Source organism: Neophocaena asiaeorientalis, unplaced genomic scaffold (genome assembly GCF_003031525.2).
Source record: "Neophocaena asiaeorientalis asiaeorientalis breed wild unplaced genomic scaffold, Neophocaena_asiaeorientalis_V1.1 scaffold137, whole genome shotgun sequence".
Classification (NCBI taxonomy): domain Eukaryota; kingdom Metazoa; phylum Chordata; class Mammalia; order Artiodactyla; family Phocoenidae; genus Neophocaena; species Neophocaena asiaeorientalis.
In genome coordinates, this window is record NW_020171804.1 from 1,923,214 (window position 1) to 1,938,696 (window position 15,483).

Consider the following 15,483-nt stretch of genomic DNA (forward strand, 5'->3'; position numbering starts at 1 on the left):
TGGAGTCAGCCAGAACTGAATTTAAATTTTGGCTCCCTCATTTATTGGCTTTTGTTGATAATTATCCTCACTTATTGACAAACTCAAAATGTCTCTGAGTCTCAGTTTTCTCATATGAAAGATACAGGTACACATATGCATCTCAGAGGGATGTTGCAAGAATTAAATAAGAAACTGTATAGTAAATTATAAAGCATGGTGTGAAAACATTGGTCGTGGCAGTGGTAGCTAAGTTGAAGGAATTACAGGACTGAGAGGCAGCTTTGTCATACCTGGAATTCCACAGTTACCCGCCCCCCCCCAACCCGGGAGCCTCAAGACACACCCACCTTGGTTTTGAAAAATTGTGAAAAAGAGATCAGTCTCCCATTAAGACAATTTTACCCAATGCATATGCATATGATTAGAAAAGATAAAATGACAGCTAAGTGCAGGGAATGCCACTACAAACATTTGTTGCCTTGGTATGGATTTATGTTGTATGATCTTAAATCATTTGTATTGGTTATCAGGTTTTAGTTGATTTATGAAGGATTCACTAACTAAGTCAGTCAAGTCTCCATACTAATAGTTCTTTTTCAGTTTCCTTTTAAGTTGATTTATTGGATGGTAATAACAATCAAATAATAGATTTCCCTTGTTTGATTATTTTCGCAAGTTAGAAACTATGCTGGGAACTTTATAAATATTCTAAAATTTTTATTTTCATAGCCACCTGCAGTACACTTTTTATTATTTCAGTATTGCAGAGTTTGATATAGGAAACAAAGTGAGTATCTGAAGGAGTGGGCAACTCCCAAGGCAGGTTTGGTGGTTTTTTTACCTGCCCTGAGGAGAAAATTGGTCTTTTGGTCAGGCCAGTTTCACCTTTGAAAACTATCTCCTCAGCTACCTGGAATCAGGGGGTTTACTATCAGGGAAGAACACACTTGACTATGTGTGCGATTAGCAATGGACATTGGACAACCCAAGACTATGAAATAAGCAGCTAAATGATCTACAATTGTCTGTGAGCTGTAACTCAATACCCCACCTTCTAATATCCTTAGCTGAATATTAAAAATTCTCAGCTCAGAGGCTGCAGCAATGCTTTTCCCCACGTGAGAGATCAAGATATCAATGGAAGGCAAACCAGCCTTTGTGATGAATGCAGGTTCAAATTTGTCCAAATTACAAGGCAGGCCAATAATTGAAGACAGCTTTCTGACACTTCAGTATGATGAACAGCCTTCAGAAGGGAATTAAATTTAAAACTGTATTTATATATATATATGTACCACATCTTTTTTATCCATTTCTGTCAAAGGACATTTAGGTTGCTTTCATGCTATTGTAAATAGTGCTGCTATGGACTTATATCCAATGGAATATTACTCAGCCATAAAAGAGAATGAAATAATGCCATTTTCAGCAACATGGATGGACCTAGAGATTATCATACTAAGTGAAGTAAGTCAGACAGAGAAAGACAAGTATCATATGATATCACTTATATGTGAAATCTAAAAAAATGTTACAAATGAACTTATTTACAAAACAGAAACAGACTCACAGACTTGGAAAGCAAATGTATGGTTACCAAAGGGGAAAGGTGCGGGGGGAGAGGGATATACTAGGAATTTGGTATCAACATACACACACTACTATATATAAAATAGTTAATCAGAAAGAACCTACTATATAGCACAGGGAACTCTAGTCAATATTCTGTAATAACCTATCTGGGAAAAAAATATGGACAAGAATGGATATAGGTATATGTATAACTGAATCACTTTGCTGTACACCTGAAACTAACACAACATAGTAAATGAATTATACTTCAATATAAAATAAAAATTAGATTTTAAAAAAGCATATTTTTGGTCTTAAGTGATTAAGTGTGTAAACAAGGGACAGAAAAAATATATAAACAAATAGAAAACTCACTTTAGGTAGAATCCTTCTCATGAAGTCTTGCAGAATCAAGGTCTCAGTCTATGGGCTTCTATACTGTTGTGGTTTCTTGAGCAACGCAGATAACTCCCACCACAGTGCAAGTCAAGTGATAAACTTTCAGCCTTGATATTTAGATAAATATATTTAATATCAGAATGGGGACTCAAAGTATGATTAATCCAAGAAAACCATTGCCCTAAAGAGAAGTAAAAGAGAACAATCTAAAAAGTTTTTATTGTGGAGATGGAAGCAAATTATTGGATTTATCTACCTTACTTATCAGCAGATATTAAAAGGTGGATGATGAAGTATGCCAGAGCTAGCTCATGTCATAAAAGGTGCTGGTGATGATAAGACAGGAATACAAGAAAACAAAACGAATATATCAGGTGGTAGGAAGAAAGATCCATACCCTAGTAAAACTCCAGTTTCTTGTTGATCCAAGGGTAGTGATAAAATCAGCAAGTGTGAGCAAGTGTACAGATTCTAAAGGCAAACTTCATGTGCTCATATCCCCTCTGTCACTGACTGCATTATTTGGCAAAGAATTTATCCGTGCTTTGTTTCAGCTTCCTTATCTGCAAAATAAGATAAAGTGCTCCTTGTCTATATATTTATGATAAGAAGTAAATAAATGCTAAAATAAATAAATAAATGCTTTAAGAGCTTAGCCCAGTATCTGGAACATCATAAATTCACAATAACAAATCTTAGCTATGATTATTAATACAGAATCGATCTCTTTTAAAATGCAGAAATCAAAGGGATAGCACTGATGAGAATGATGTAGAAAGACTATAAGCAAGCTAACAATAATTAGAATCTCTGCAGAAACAGAAAAAAAGCAGAAGAAAAAAATCATCAATAAAATAGCAGAATATTTCCCCACAGTAAAAAGATAAGTAAAAATAAATTTAAAAGTAAAAAATTTAAATAAAATCTTCACCACATTCTAACATTAGAAAAATAATTCACATGTAAACGTCTCAGGCATTTAAAAAAATCTGATGGAATTGTAAAAATATATATACAAGTCCCTTATCAGATGTGTGATTTTGTAAATATTTTCTTCTATTCAGTCTTTTTATTTTTTTGATGGTATCCATTGAAGGACAAAGCTTTAAATTTTGATGACATCAAATTTACCTATTTTTAAAATTTGTCACTTGTGCTTTTGGTGTTTTAATCTAAGAAATCCTTGCCTAACTTAAGTCCATGAAGATTTACTCTTATCCTTTTTCCTAAAAATTTTACGTGTTTAGCTCTTACATTTTCGTCTATGATCCAAGTAGAGTTAATTTTTGTGTATGGCATAAGATAGAACCTAAATCCTTTTTTTGCATGTGGATGTCCAGTTGTCCCAGCATCATTTGTTGATAAGACTATTGTTTTCCCATTTAATTGTCTCTGTGGTCTGGTTGAAAATTATTTGACCTATATGAAAGGATTTATTTCTGGGTTGTCAATTCTGTTCATTGTTTTGTATGTCTAGCCTCATGCCAGTATCACACTGTCTTATGGCTTGTATGAAGTTTTGAAATTGAGAAGTGTGAGCCCTCCAATTTTTTTCTCCCAAGATTGTTTGGGCTGGATTGGATTCCTTGCAATCAATTTCATTTGGAATTTGGATAAGCTGGTCAATTTATTCAAAAGGCAGCTGGTGTTTTGTTGAGGATTGTGTTGAATCTGGAAAGCAACATGGGGAGTACTGTCATCTTAACGTTATTGAATCTTCTAATCCATGAATGCAGGATGTTTTTACATGTATTTGGATCTTCTTTCATATATTTTGACATTTTATAGTTTTCAGTGTATAGGCCTTGCACTTCCTTCATTAAATATATTCCCAAAAGCTTGATTATTTTTGATACTGTTGTAAATGGAATTGTTTTCTTAATTTAATTTTTTCATTGACCATTGCTAAGGTACAAAAATGAAATAGACTTTTGTATGGTAACTTGTATCCTGTAACCTTAGGGAACTTGGTCATTAGTTCTAGCCAATTTTTTATTTGATTCCTTAGGGCTTTTAAATATATAAAAATTTCTTTTTATTCTGTATACCTTTCAATTTCATTTTCTTGCCTAATATCCCTGGCTAGAACTCCTAGTACAATGTTGATAGCTATTAAAAAAATGTAAAATGACAAGTAATAGCCGGGATGTGATGGGAATATAAACTGTTTGCCTCCAATGCCAGACATAACCAAGCCAAAGCCTTGCCTGTTTCCAGGTGAGGCTGCTCTGACCCTAGAGCTGCTGTGGTTGTTAACAGCAGGTTTCCCTCCCTCCATATGGAATGTCACCACCAGATATGAAGAATGCCTTTCAGTTTTAGGATCCTGAGTATGAATCTGGTGAAGGAGAAGGAGTTGGGGGGAGGAGGAGGGAAAAGGGAAGGAGAAGTGTCCACTGAATGGAGGGGTGAGGTAAGGAGGGAGGGAAGAGGATGGGCAGGAGAGGGAGAGGGAGGAAGGGATGGGAAGGGGAGAGGGGAGGAGATGGTAGGGGAGGGGAAGGAACAAACCCCCCGTGTTTCTGCCAGTGCCTGATCTAGGTGAGTAGGCCCTCACCCAGGGCTGGAGGGTATGGCCTTCCCTGGAGGAAGTGGGCCCAGAAGCGCAGTTTTTCAAACCCTTTCAAGTCCCCCTAGACCTGCCACACCCAGTGTTATTTAGGTTTCTAGGAGATCTGAATATGTGTGAAGATGCTTAGGAATCTCAAAGTCCTGACTCCTGGTCTACACCTATTGTTATGGGCTGAATGTTTGTGCCCTCTCAATATTTATGTGTTGAAACCTTAACCCTCAGAGAGATTGTGTTAGGGGAGGTGATTGGGTTTAGATGAGATCATGAGCATGGGATCCCCATGATGAATTAGTGCCCTTATAATAGAGAAAGAGACCAGAGCTCTGTTCCCCATGAAAACACAGGGTGAAGGTGGCCCTCTGCAAGCCAGGAAGACAGCCGCCACCAGGAACTGACCCCGCTGTGCCTGGAGCTGGGACTTCCTCTCCTCACCACCTCACACCAAAGGGCCCACATCGCAAAGGGGATGAGGAACCCAGCAGGAACCACCTCACACCAGAGGGCCCATATCACAGAGGACCTGTGAGAAATCAGTATCTGCTTTTGAAGTCCCTGTGGTGTATTGGTTTGATATGATTTCAAACCCACCCGTTTATGACTCAGGTGAAGTTGTTTTAAGCCACTTGTTTATGACAAAAACAAAAGACCTGTTTTTAGAAGTGAAGTTGTCCTGATATAAGAATGAAGTCATCTGTGTCAGAATGTCATCATCTCATCTGTTGTCACTGATATGCACTCAGTAGCTCAGCTGCTGAGGGGCCCTGCTGGGGGCTTGTTGATAAAAACTCATGGAGAAGCAACTGTAGCAAGGGACACATTTAGACTATAAACACTGAGAGTTTCGTTTGGGGCAAAATCTACTCTTGGCTGGTCTAGCTCTCCTAAGATATTGAGACACTTGCTACTGCGTGGCCAGGCTACTCTTGGTCAGCAGTGCAGCAGTCTCAGGAGGAAAAGGGACATTGGATCCTGTCTGGGCGAGGCACACCTCCTGGGCAGTGGCAACCAGTGCAAGAGGCCCTGGAGTAATAACCCCTCTGAGCAGCCTAGCCTGCCCACCAAAACCAGGTCCTCATTCCCTAGCAATGTGCTCTAGCAACAACGGACTTTTATTTTTGCTCTGCCAGCTAGACCTAAGCTCTCAGTTGTGAAAGCTGCCTCTCCCATGAAACCATAACTCCTAGAAAATGTACACCTCAAACTAAATTTGGACTTTATTCATATCCCCTTGCCTGGAAAAAATAGTGGAATTTACCTATTATTTTTGGGGAGTATATTATCTCTTTATTGGCTTATTGAGACATTATCCTATGTGCTATTTGTTTGTGAAATTATAACTCCCACAGCTAATCTATGTTAACTGAACCATTGGTAAAGATGATCTTAGTCTCTGAGTATAATTTGTCATCCCCTTCCAAACAAGATAGCGCACCCACCGCCCAGTCTATGATCCGCTGTTACTGCAGCCTCAGCTGACAAAAACAGGCACCTACCATGGAAGATTCATGATATGCATAATAGGTTAATATAACTATTAACTTATCCAAATGTATACCATATTTATATTAACTTGCAACATAATATAGAAACATTACCCTATACAGTTGTAACTGCCCTCATTTTGGGTTTTTTTGTTTGTTTGTGTGTTTTTTCTATGATTCTTTTAGTTTTTATTTAAGTTTTTGATTCACAGGAATTCATTTTTACATATGGCCTAAGATTAGGATTTACTTTTTTTAAAACATGTTTACTGGAGTATAATTGCTTTAAAATGTTGTGTTAGTTTCTGCTGTATAACAAAGTGAACTAGCTATATGTATACCTATATCCCCACATACTCTCTCTCTTGCGTCTCCCTCCTGCCCTCCTTATCCCACCCCTCTAGGTGGCCACAAAGGACCGAGCTGATCTCCCTGTGCTATGCAGCTGCTTCCCACTAGCTATCTATTTTACATTTGGTAGTGTATATATGGCAATGCTACTCTCTCACTTCATCCCAGCTTACCCTTCCACCTCCCCGTGTCCTCAAGTCCATTCTCTACATCTATGTCTTTATTCCTGTCCTGCCCTTAGGTTCATGAGAACCATTTTTTTTCATTTAGATTCATATATATGTGTTAGCATAGGGTATTTGTTTTGCTCTTTGTGACTTACTTGACTTTGTATGACAGACTGTAGGTCCACCTACCTCACTACAAATAACTCAATTTCATTTCTTTTTATGGCTGAGTAATATTCCATTGTACATATGTTCCACATCCATCTGTCCATGGACAATTAGCTTGCTTCCATGTCCTGGTTATTGTAAATAGTGCTGCAATGAACATTGAGGTACATGACTCTTTTTTTTTTAATTAATTAATTTATTAATTTATTTTTGACTGTGTTGGGTCTTCGTTTCTGTGTGAGGGCTTTCTCTAGTTGCGGCAAGCGGGGGCCACTCTTCATCACGGTGCGCGGACGTCTCACTATCATGGGCTATCTTTCTGCGGAGCACAGGCTCCAGACGTGCAGGCTCAGTAGTTGTGGCTCACGGGCCTAGCTGCTCTGTGGCATGTGGGATCTTCCCAGACCAGGGCTCAAACCCGTGTCCCCCTGCATTGGCAGGCAGATTCTCAATCACTGCACCACCAGGGAAGCCCCATGACTCTTTTTGAATTACGGTTTTCTCAGGGTATATGCCCAGTAGTGGGATTGCTGGGTCATATGGTAGTTCTATTTTTAGTTTTTTAAGGAACCTCCATACTGTTCTCCATACTGGCTGTACCAATTTACATTCCCACCAACAGTGCAAGAGGGTTCCCTTTTCTCCACACCCTCTCCAGCGTTTATTGTTTGTAGATTTTTTGATGATGACCATTCTGACCAGTGTGAGGTGATACCTCATTGTAGTTTTGGTTTACAATTCCTTTAATGATTAGTGATGTTGAGCATCCTTTCATGTGTTTGTTGGCAGTCTGTATATCTTCTTTGGAGAAATGTCTGTTTAGGTCTTCTGCCCATTTTTGGATTGGGTTGTTTGTTTTTTTGATATTGAGGTGCATGAGCTGCTTGTGTATTTTGGATTTTAAGCCTTTGTCAGTTGCTTTGTTTGCAAATATTTGCTCCCATTCTGAGGGTTGTCTTTTCATCTTGTTTATGGTTTCCTTTGTTGTGCAAAAGCTTTTAAGTTTTATTAGGTCCCATTAGTTTACTTTTGTTTTTATTTCCATTTCTCTAGGATGTGTGTCAAAAAGGATCTTGATGTGATTTATGTAAAAGAGTGTTCTGCCTATATTTCCCTCTGAGAGTTTTATAGTTTCTGGCCTTACATTTGGCCTTTAATCCACTTTGTGTTTATTTTTTGTGTATGGTGTTAGGGAGTGTTCTAATTTCATTCTTTTACATGTCGCTGTCCAGTTTTCCCAGCACCACCTATTGAAGAGGCTGTCTTTTCTCCATTGTTCATTCTTTCCTCCTTTCTCAAAGATAAGGTAACCATATGTGTGTGGGTTTATCTCTGGGCTTTCTATCTTGTTCCATTGATTTATATTTCTGTTTTTGTGCCAGTACCATACTGTCTTGATTACTGTAGCTTTGTTGTATAGTCTGAAGTCATGGAGCCTGATTCCTCCAGCTCCATTTTTCTTTCTCAAGATTGCTTTGGCAATTTGGGGTCTTTTGTGTTTCCATATAAATTGTGAAATTTTTTGTTCTAGTTCTGTGAAAAATGCCATTGGTAGTTTGATAGGCATTGTATTGAATCTGTAGATTGCCTTGAGTAGTATAGTCATTTTCACAATGTTGATTCTTCCAATCCAAGAACATGGTATATCTCTCCATCTGTTTGTATCATCTTTATTTTCTTTCATCAGTGGTTTAAAGTTTTCTTCATACAGGTCTTTTGTCTCCTGAGGTAGGTTTATTCCTAGGTATTTTATTCTTTTTGTTGCAATGGTAAATGAGAGTACTTCCTTAATTGCTTTTTCAGATTTTTTGTCCCTAGTGTATATGAATGCCAGAGATTTCTGTGCATTAATTTTGTATCCTGCTACTTTACCAAATTCATTGATTAGCTCCAGTAGTTTTCTGGCAGCAACTTTAGGATTCTCTATGTATATAGCCACATGTCATCTGCAAACAATGACAGTTTTGATTCTTCTTTTCCGATTTTGACGCCTTTTATTTCTTTTTCTTCTCTGATTTATGTGGCTAAAAATTCCAAAACTGTGTTGAATAATAGTGGTGAGAGTGGCTATACTTGTCTTGTTACTGATCTTAGTGGAAATGGTTTCAGTATTTCACCACTGAGAACGATATTGGTTGTGGCATTGTCATATATGGCCTTTATTATGTTGAGGTATGTTTGCTCTGTGCCTACTTTCTGAGGGTTTTTATCATAAATGGATGCTGAATATTGTTGACAGCTTTTTCTGCATCTATTGAGATGATCATATGGTTTTTATCCTTCAGTTTGTTAATATGGTGTATCACATTGACTGATTTGTGTATATTGAAGACTCCTTGCATTCCTGGGAAAAAAACCCACTTGATCATGGTGTATGATCCTTTTAATGTGCTGTTGGATTCTGTTTGCTAGTATTTTGTGGAGGATTTTTGCATCTATGTTCATCAGTGATATTGGCCTGTAGTTTTCTTTTTTTGTGACATCTTTGTCTGGTTTTGGTATCAGGGTGATGGTGGCCTCATAGAATGAGTTTGGGAGAGTTCCCCCCTCTGCTATGCTTTGGAAGAGTTTGAGAAGGATAGGTGTTAGCTCTTCTCTAAATATTTGATAGAATTCACCTGTGAAGCCATCTGGTCCTGGATTTTTGTTTGCTGGAAGATTTTTAACCACAGTTTCAATTTCAGTGCTTGTGATTGGTCTGTTTATATTTTCTATTTCTTCTTGGTTCAGTCTCAGAAGGTTGTGCTTTTCTAAGAATTTGTCCATTTCTTCCAGGTTATCCATCTTTTTGGCATATAGTTGCTTGTAGTAATCTCTCATGACACTTAGTATTTCTGCAGTGTCAGTTGTTATGCCTCCTTTTTCATTTCTAATTCTGTTGATTTGCGTCTCCCCTTTTTTTCTTGAGGCTGGCTAGTGGTTTATCAATTTTGTTTATCTTCTCAAAGAACCAGCTTTTAATTTTATTGATTTTTGCTATTGTTTCCTTCATTTCTTTTATATTTATTTCTGATCTGATCTTTATGATTTGTTTCCTTCTGCTAACTTTGGGGCTTTTTGTTCTTTCTCTAATTGCTTTAGGTGTAAGGTTAGGTTGTTTATTTGTGATGTTTCTTGTTTCTTTAGGTAGGATTGTATTGCTATAAACTTCCCTCTTAGAACTGCTTTTGCTGCATCCTATAGGTTTTGCATCATTGTGTTTTCATTGTCATTTGTTTCTAGTAATTTTTTGACTTCCCCTTTGATTTCTCCACTGATCTCTTGGTTATTTAGTACCATATTGTTTAGCCTTCATGTGTTTATATTTTTTACATTTTGTTTCCTGTAATTGATATCTAGTCTCATAGCGTGTAGTCAGAAAAGATACTTGATATGATTTGAATTTTCTTAAATTTACCAAGGCTTGATTTGTACCCAAGATAGATCTATCCTGGAGAATGTTCCATGAGCACTTGAGAAGAAAGTGTATTCTGTTGTTTTTGGATGGAATGTCCTAAAAATATCAATTAAGTCCATCTAGTTTATTGTGTCATTTAAAGCTGTGTTTCCTTATTTATTGTCATTTTGGATGATCTGTCCATTGGTGAAAGTGGGGTGTTAAAGTTCCCTACTGTTATTGTGTTACTGTCGATTTCCTCTTTTATGGGTGTCAGCACATGCCTCATATATTGAGGTTCTCCTATGTTGGGGGCATAAATATTTACAATTGTTATATCTTCTTCTTAGATTGACCCCTTGATCATTATGTAGAGTCCTTCTTTCTCTCTTGTAATAGTCTGTATTTTAAAGTCTCTTTTGTCTGATATGAGAACTGCTACTCCAGCATTCTTTTGATTTCCATTTGCATGGAATATCTTTTTTTCAACCCCTCACTTTCAGTCTGTATGTGTCCCTAGGTCTGAAGTAGGTCTCTTGTAGACAGTATATTGGTCTTGTTTTTGTATCCACTCAGCCAGTCTATGTCTTTTGGTTGGCGCATTTAACCCATTTACATTTAAGGTAATTATTGATTGGTATGTTCCTATTACCATTTTCTTAATTGTTTTGTGTTTGTTTTTGTAGGTCTTTTACTTCTCTTGTGTTTCCTGCCTAAACAAGTTTCTTTAGCATTTGTTGTAAAGCTGATATGGTGGTGCTGAATTCTCTTAACTTTTGCTTGTCTGTAAAGGTTTTGATTTCTCCATAGTATCTGAATGTGATCCTTGCTGGGTAGAGTAATCTTGGTTGTAGGTTTTTCCCTTGCATCACTTTAAATATGTCTGGCCACTCCTTTCTGGTTTGCAGAGTTTCTGCTGAAAGATCAGCTGTTAACCTTATGGGCATTCCCTCATATGTTTTTTGTTGCTTTTCCCTTGCTGCTTTTAATATTTTTCTTTGTATTTAATTTTTGATAATTTGATTGATGTGTCTTGGTGTGTTTCTCCTTGGATATATCCTGTATGGGACTGTCTGCCCTTCCTGTACTTGATTGACTATTTCCTTTCCCACATTAGGGAAGTTTTCAACTATAATCTGTTCAAATATTTTCTTAGACCCTTTCTTTTTCTCTTCTTCTTCTGGGACCCCTATAGTTTGAATGTTGGTGTGTTTAACGCTGTCCCAGAGGTCTCTGAGACTGTCCTCAATTCTTTTCATTCTTTTTTGTTTATTCTGCTCTGTGGTAGTTATTTCCACCATTTCATCTTCCAGGTCACTTATCCATTCTTCTGCCTCAATTTTTCTGCTATTGATTCCTTCTAGAGAATTTTAAATTTCATTTATTGTGTTGTTCATCATTGTTTGTTTGCTCCTTAGTTCTTCTAGGTCCTTGTTAAATGTTTCTTGTATTTTCTCCATTCTATTTCCAAGATTTTGGATCATCTTTACTATCATTACTCTGAATTCTTTTGCAGGTAGACTGCCTATTACCTCTTCATTTGTTTGGTCTGGTGGGTTTTTATCTTGCTCCTTCATCTGCTGTGTGCTTTTCTGGCTTCTCATTTTGCTTAACTTACTGTGTTTGGAGTCTCCTTTTTGCAGGCTGCAGATTTGTTTTTCCCATTGTTTTTGGTGTCTGCCCCCAATGGGTATGGTTCATTCAGTGGCTTGTGTAGGTTTCCTGGTGGAGGGGACTGGTTCCTGTATTTTAGTGGGTGGGGCTGGATCTTGTCTTTCTGGGGGGCAAGGCTGCGTCCAGTGGTGTGTTTCGGCTTGTCTCTGAACTTAGTATGATTTTAGGCAGCCTGTCTCCTAATGGGTGGGGTTGTGCTCCTGTCTTGCTAGTTGTTTAGCATGGGGCGTCCAGCACTGGAGCTTGCTGGCCATTGGGTTGAGCTGGGTCTTAGGGTTGAGATGGAGCTTTCTGGGAGAGCTCTTGCTGATTGATATTATGTGGGGCCAGGAGGTCTCTGGTGGTCCAATGTCCTGAACTCAGCTCTCCCACCTCAGACGCTCAGGCCTGACACCCAGCCGGAGCACCAAGACCCTGTCAGCCACACGGCCATGTTCCTCCCAGAGGGTGAGGAGCCGGCAAGGTGAAGTGAAAGTCCTGCCTTCATTTTGTGTTACAATTATTATTCTTATTACATTTATACATGTTATAAACCCAACAATACATTATAATTCTCACTTTATGTAACTTTATGGATTTTTAAAGAAACGAGAGATGAAAAGATAGAAAATATATTTTTAAGGAGTTTGTTATATTAACCTCATCTATCATTTCTGGTTTGCTTCTTGTTTTCCTGTGAAATTGAGTTACTAGTTTATGGTGTCATTTCTTTCTTCTAATACAGTTTTATTCCTACCCACCTTCTTAAGTTCATTAAAGGTACTTAAAATACATTCTACTTTGAGGAAATTGATCATTTTTTACCCAAATGACAGGCCGAATATTTTAAAATGTTCTATTTAAACCATAGCTTGGATTGAGTCAAACTGGAGTAGACATTTAATTTTATTCTTCTGATAACAAGTGGGTGGGGGCTCTAAAGAAACACTAAGAGTTCTAATGTAAAGAAAGCTGGCACATTTTCTCTGTACATCTGAATTTTAGTGGAGTTAAAATTTTTTACCCTGCTACCTATCTGTCCTAGTTAATTTATTAATCGCCCTTAATAGCTACCATGCAGCATGCATAGGTCTGAAATTCCGCTAGGGACATTGTGTGTTAGATTATCTATTTCTCACAAAAAGCTTCCAGGAGGTGGCCTTGTCTCCTTTTACAGGTGTGGAGACTACAGCAGGGTGAGATTAAGAAATTTGTTCAGGATCAGACCCTAGGAGTGGGCCGTGGGTGCCCCTCTGAGGAGTCTCACTTATAAAGTCCAGGTGTCCTACCCTTCCTGTTCTTGGCCTCATGGATGGTGTCAGCTTGCTGGGTCTCTGGGCTTCCTCACATGGCCTCTCAGGGACTCTATTAGGTTTGTGCCACTGGCAAATCTCATGTATTGATGCCATGTCTCCTGTTCTTTTTGAGTAATGCCCCTGAAGACTTAGTCAGACAGTGTTCAGTGATGAACCTGGGTCAGCTCTAGTTTTGATTTTCTCCAACTGTATATTTCTATACATTCATGTGCTACTCTATACCTTATAACACCTGGTGAAAAATAGCTCATTGTGCTATTTTGTTGTCCCTGTTTGTCCCCAGGAAGACTTGACTTTCATCATTATTTCTTTTTCAATGAGTATTGAGAATAATGTCAAGTTCTACTCCTGTGGTCATTGTTGTTGCTGTTGTTTCCTTTCCTCTGCCATTTTTTTTTTACAATGCATATTTTCCTGTGGTTGATTCCCATCTTATTGTCCTCAGACAAGTCCAACCCAATCCAACACATTTATTCTTTCCCTGGAGAGCTCCTCACCATTCTGCAAACTCTTCCTTGGTTTGGTTTTTCCCTCTTTCCAAATGCATAACAGTGTCTCCTAATTCACAGCTACCCATTACTCTCAATTTCCTCATCATTTTTACCACATGCCATACTCACCAGCAGGCTGGAATAGCTACCTCGGGCACTTGGTATTAAATCTTAAAGTCTGGGGCAATTCAGTGTTTGTCCCAGTTTGAAAACAATCAGAAATCCTCTTTACTCAGTTAACAATAACAAGACAATGGTGAATGGACCATTGATCATGTTATTTATCCACTCCTTTATTTATATGAATAAAACATTACTTTTGTCATGCCAAATTATTGTAGAATTTTGCCCAAGGTGGAAATGAATTTTGATATTTTTCTAAAATGTCAGTATAGGTACTAATTCCATTATCATGAATATAATTTTATTATGCATCCAAAGGCATGTAAATTATCAGGGCCAGTGGGTTGTTTGGCTCTCTGTTTAGAATTTCAAGGCAGAAACACAACACAACTTCTTTCCAAGAATCATTAGGTAATGACTTTTAAATACAGTCAAATCTGATAGCTCGTCTGGCCCAGGAGAGTCTTGTTGCCTTTTAGAAGGTTGAGCATAGAGCAGATAAAAGATATCTGTTCATTCACCTGCATAACCTCAGAAACCTGAGAATGTCTGCTAAGATTCCCATGGATGTGTAATCTCAACACCCAGCTGAGGAGATGAAGATAGAGACACAGAGAGAGACAGAGAGAGGACAGAGAGAGAGAAAGAAACAGAGAGAGAAACAGAGAGACAGAGAGGGAGAGAAGCAGAGAGAGAAAAAGACAGAGACAGAGAAAGGAAATTAGGGGAGAAGGAGGGATAAAGGAAGGAAGATAGAGGAAAACAGAGAGATACAAGAGAGAGACAGAGGGAGAGATGGACCAAGTGACACCAGTTGGGCCCTGAAGTCCAGGTGCTGCACTACCCTGTGACCTCCCCACAGTGCTGGCAGGCATGTGGCCTCAGACAAGGAACATCCAACACACATCCAATTGATGGCCCCAATGAAGTAAAACAAAACAATGGGACAGAACAAATATTTAAAACTATAATTCAAGGAAATTTTCCTGATACAGAAGATTTGTAGATACAAGTTGATCCATATTTTAAGGGTACATTATGTACCTAAAAAATTTGATCCAATAGAGTCAACATGGAGAGAAAGCGTAGTAAACATTTTGGAATCTATACATACTCTTTCCATGAAAAAATAATCTGTTGTCCCATTGTTATAACTAACAGCACCCTATTTCACTGTTTTTTACCATAGGCTTAATAAAGATAATAGTAGCATCAGACTCCTGTACAGCAACATTTTATAGCAGAAATCACATGGATATCTTAAAAATGTTAAAGGATATAAAATTTAAGCCATGAATTTTAACATATGGCAAAAATGTTTTAATTATTAACGTTGACAAGTAATGAGTCCAAAAATGGAAGGAACAAAGAGACCACTTTTCCCATGAGGCCTTCTTATAAAACCTATTAGAGAACTAGCTTCAGAATCAAAAAAAAAAAAAAATTGAAGAAACTTACAATAAGGTCTAGGGTGACGACTGAGTATATTTATTTGTAGAACTGAGACTAAAACCTCTGGAAATGGGTAGACAATATTATATAAGATTGGATGCACTGACAATGCAAACAAATACAATTAACAAAAATGAAAGGGAAATGGGGAGAATAGGCTGAAAGAAGAGTAGACTTGGGACTTCCCTGTTGGTCCAGTGGTTAAGAATCCACCTCTCAATGCAGGGGACATGGGTTCGATCCATAGTTGGGGAGCTAAGATCCCACATGCTGAAGGACATTTAAGCCCGTGCACCACAACTACTGAGCCTGCACACCTCAACTAGAGAGCCCACATGCTGCAAACTACAGAGCCCATGGTCTCTGGAGCCCATGTACCA